The sequence below is a fragment of the Miniopterus schreibersii genome (assembly GCF_964146895.1).
Source record: "Miniopterus schreibersii genome assembly, chromosome: 3".
In the NCBI taxonomy this organism is placed as follows: Eukaryota; Metazoa; Chordata; class Mammalia; order Chiroptera; family Miniopteridae; genus Miniopterus; species Miniopterus schreibersii.
In genome coordinates this window covers 40,167,922-40,172,655 of record NC_138103.1, presented here as the reverse complement: position 1 = coordinate 40,172,655, position 4,734 = coordinate 40,167,922, and the positions used below count along the sequence as shown (strand labels likewise).

General features: G+C 46.7%; 1 pseudogene across 1 annotated transcript; it reads right to left on the bottom strand.

Annotated features, from left to right (window-relative positions):
* Positions 1 to 807: 807 nt before the first annotated feature.
* Positions 808 to 1,881, bottom strand: LOC308554910 (keratin, type I cytoskeletal 18 pseudogene; annotated as a pseudogene). The gene has a single exon. The product of its transcript is annotated as a keratin, type I cytoskeletal 18 pseudogene (transcript).
* Between the last annotated feature and the right edge of the window lie 2,853 nt (positions 1,882 to 4,734).

Below are 4,734 nucleotides of genomic sequence, written 5' to 3'. Positions count from 1 at the left end.
CATCACTGCTCAGTAACCACATGTGGCCAGTGGCTATCTTTCTGGACAGCAAAGCCTTCTAGAACATTTTCATCTTCACAGAGAGTTTTGGAGGACAGCACTGGAGATGGAACATCCTCATTGTTAAAGGAACCTCCCCTTTAGGCTGCACTTCGTCTTCTGGGCCTGGAGAGCCCAGGTAATCGTTTATCAGAGGAGACATGCTCACTCTGGGTTTAGATTGGGAGGAATTTTCCCTCAGATGTTTCTTTTGTTTATTTGTTTTAATTCTTACTCTAGGATATGTTTCCTTTCTTTTTTTTAAAAAAAATATGTTTTTATTGATTTTTTTTAGAGAGAGACGGGAAGGAAAGAGAGATAGAAACATGGATTGGCTGCCTCCTGCATGCCCCCACTGGGGATTAAGCATGTTCCCTGACTCGGAATCGAACCAGCGACCTCTTGATGCATGGGATGACACTCAACCAACCGAGCCACACTGGCTGGGCGAGGATATGTTTCTATTGATTTTAGAGAGAGAGGAAGGGGAAGAGAGAGAGAGAAACATCAATGTGAGAAACATTGATCGGTTGGCTTCCATACGCACCCCAATGGAGATCCAGCCTGCAACCTAGGTATGTGCTCTCAGCAGTAATTGAACCTGCAACCTTTTTGGTGTATGGGACCATGTTCCAACCAACTGAATCACCCAGCCAGGGCTGTTTTTTGTTTGTTTGTTGTTCTTTGATTATTGTTTTTTATTCAATGATCTCTGAACTTTTCATTGGCCTCCTGCCTCCCCTAAGGGGTGCCCCACTTCTGCTGCCTTTAATGCCTCAGAACTCTGGTGTTGTTGACCTCAGACACCACTTTGCCATCCACAATCCTGCAAGTGGTTGTCATTTGGATGGACTGTAAAGAGTTTTCGTTGTCCAGGGGGTCACCAAAATCAAAATCCTTCCCTTTTTTCGGCAAGCAATGGTAGGTGGAGATCTCAACCTCCAGCTTGACCTTGATGTTCAGCAGGATCTCGTATTCCTGGCCCTGGTGCTAACCCTCTGCCTGGGGCTGGGCCAGCTCTGACTCCAGGTCTAGCAGGATCCCACTGAGCTGTTCCATCTACATGGAATAGCACATCTCCACCTTCCTCGGGTGGTTCTCCAAACTGGCCTTCAGATTTCTCATTGAGTCTAGGTCAGCCTCCAAGGACTGGACCATATGTCTCAGCTCTGTGAATGTCATCTCAGCAGCTCCTATCTCAGCAGTCTGTGAGGTGACCACTGTGGTGCTCTCCTCAATCTGCTAGGACCAGTATTTGTCTAACTCCTCTCAGTTCTTCTGAGCCAGTTCATCATACTGGGTCCAGATATCCATCATTATCTTGCTGAGGTCCTGAGATTTGGGAGCATCCAACTCCATGGTCAACTAAGAGTTGACAGTCTGGCTTTGTGGACCATTTACTTCCTCCTGTGTCTCTTCTTCATGAAGAACAGCTTCTCCTTGAGAGCCTTGATCTCTGTCTCCAGCTGCCGCTGAGTGATATTGGTGTCATCAGTGGCCTTTCTGAGCCCATTGACATCACTCTCCAGGCTGGCACATGACCAGCTCTGTCTCATGCTTGACTCTGAAGTCATTAGCAGCAAGATAGGCATTGTCAATCTGAGGAATGATGTGGGCACTGTCCACAGAACTTGCAAAGACCTGAGCCCTCAGGTCCCTGATGATTTTGGAATAATCCCTCTGTCTCTGACCTGGGTCCCTTCTTTAGGAGTTCTGGATTTTGCTCTCCAGTCTTCTGTTATCAGCCTACAGGGTTCTCACCATCTCCAGGTAGGAGGCCAGGCTGTCATCCAGGCATTGCATTGTCTCATTCTCCCTCTGGGTTCCCCCTATGCCCACCATACCCCCGTCATCCCTGAAGCCGGGCCCCCGGACTCCCAGCCACTGGAGGAAAGCAAGACGCCAAGACTCAAGTTCAAGCAGCAGTCCTGACCTCAGCATGTTTCTGACCCCTGTCTTTCTCTTTATTCGTTCTGCTCCTGGGAGGTGGACGTGCTTTACTGATTGGATAACCTGGGAAGAATAATTGGGAATGAGCTACCCACTGGGAACACAAGTTCTGCTGTTCCCTTGGGGTTTTCTGACCCTGTGGTGGGCAGGGCTTAGAGATCTCCTGAATATCTTTTATTTCCTTTAAGTCCACTCTCCCCACTTCTGCACCCTGCCCTAGGCTCCAGAAGGCTGGCCTAAATTGATCTACATCAATGACCTCCTTTGGCCTCTGTCAGACCCAACATATCATAACAACAGTGATCTATGGTAGGATGGAATAACTGCAAGCAGGGTTAGGGGCACAAGGAAGCCACGTGAGCAGGTAACATAGATCATTTCACCAGTGCCTGTAGGACACAGTAAATACGCTACATCAACAACCATTTTATAGGGTGTTTCCCTAGTAGGTAGCAAGCCTGAGTCTCAGAACTGAGAAGGGGAAAGAGGGATGTCTCTGCTTCTACCACTGCTGTTGACCCACTGAGGCAATTTTCCTTTCTGTCACTGTGTTTCTAGTCTTTTCTGGGTTTAGAGGTCTCCATTTCCAGGGGGAGGACATTTCCATCTGGTAACTCAGCAGGGTACCCATTAAGCTTTAAGATCTATCTGCTGACTGGCCCTTGTGCCTTCAAAGTGTATCAGGCAAGGGAAATAGGCTCCATCCTAGGGGAGTAATTGACCCCAATGATCAGGAAGAGATAGGGCTGCTGGTACACACTGGGGTGTCTCTTTGAACTCCCTTGCCCAATCTTAACAATAGAGGGACAAAGGCAGTACCTATGGACTGAAAAGGACATGGTGACCAGGGCTCAGATCATCTTATTGATGAAGGTTGGGTGACTCCACCAGGTAAGCCTCTTCAATCAACAGAGGTGCGAGCCAAGGGTGAGAGGAGGCTAACAGGAGGAAAAGAGTGGAAAGATGGTGTGTATCAGTTACCTTGAAACCAGCTACAGCAACGGGGCTGTAATTCAGGTCATTAACCTTCCTCTTACCCAGGAAAGTTTACCCAGGAAAACAGGCCAGCCAGGATGCTGGAGAAGCTGTTCCTAGATTTTACTACTAAAGAAAATGGATCCAACCAACCTGAGGCTGAACCCTAGTGAGGTCTAGGGGGCACTGCCCAGATCCCCCTTTAGGACAGAAGAGATCATTCTACTACTTTATAAGAATGTTAATGGTGTGACTCAAGCCTCTCAGCTGAGGCTCTCTCTAGGAACTGCCTTCCTATAAAGAGAGCCACAGGTCACACTCCACTCCTCAGGGGCAGCTGCCATCCAATGTGTGGTCAATAGAAAAGACCAAATTTTCCTTGCATTGAGCAGGACATCTGGGAAGGTTCATGCCAGTCTTTGGAACAACTGGGATCTTTGTTGCAATGTCTTCGCCGTTCAACACCCTCCTCTGCTCAATTCCACTGCTTTGACTTCCCCCACATGTGGGTCTGGAGCAGACTCCCCAACACACCACCTGTATGCTGATCTCTGTCTCAGAGGCTTTTTCCTGGGGCACCAACTTAAGACAGTGCCAGCTTCACCTTAGAGTACATTTCCCTGCCCACACTTTAGATAGAGTCTTGAGTTATCCTAATTTGAGTGTGCCCTCTGACTCCTGCTGGGACCCTCACTGATCAGGATGGGGACATGGGGTGGGCCTGCTTCAGGCCCCTCATCCCATGACTGGTGGGTGAGTCTGCCCAGTTTTAAGGTTAATATTAGTAAGACCTCTTTACTCACAGAGAGAACCGACATTCTCAAACTTACAGGAATCAGCTTGATAAATGTATTTTGGCTCCTACATTCATTCTGTGATTCAATTATTCAGAATATGAGCAGGGAAGCTACTCCTTGGCGGCTCCCTCAGAAACAACAACCCCATCGAGTGTAGCTTATACCAGATTTGGAAGGAACAGCTAAATGTTTGGCCTGTTTAAGGGTGCCTTTTAGACAGTGTTTGTGTGGGGGGCAGGGGTGGGGGGTGGAAGGCCTCTAACAAGCTCAGACGCTTCTAACTAGGACAGCTATTTTCACTCCTAGACAGGAGCCCTGATAAGATAGACAGGTTGATTCAATCTCTTTTATTCTCTTAGTTATTTAAATCATTGGTGTAGTCAACCTAAAATCTCTCTTTAAAAAAAAAAAGTTTTCATTACGTAATTAATAAATGAATTCATTCTCTTAGTTTAAAAAATAATTAAAGCATTGCAGATAAGGCTAACGTCCCTCTTGGCTGTCTGACCAATCTTCTCCCCGAAGACAAACTATTACCCTCCAGACTTTCCCACGTTGGCAGTATCTATTTAAACTAAAGTTCCGCATTTTCTTTGACCTGAAGATTCTACTTTTCAGAGGTTACACTTAATAAAACCTCTTGATTGTGCATGAGAAAGAATGCACAAAGATATTTATTGCAGCATTGTTTATAATAGCAATAAAGCTAAACAACTTAATAGGGGTCTAAACAAGTATGGTGTGTTTTTACACTGGTGGTGTATGCAGTAGTAAAAACAGGGAGTGGGTCGAAAGTGCTGACATGGGAAAAATCTCCAAGAGGTACTGAGTGGAAAGGGAGGTTGCAGAATGAGAAATGTCCTATGATTCTATTTTATCAGGGCTGTTTAGGAAAATTATCACCTAATACAAATGGCCGGGCTTAGGGAGAGAGGGGCAAGAGTAGGGAGAGTGATTCAACCTCTCCCCTGCT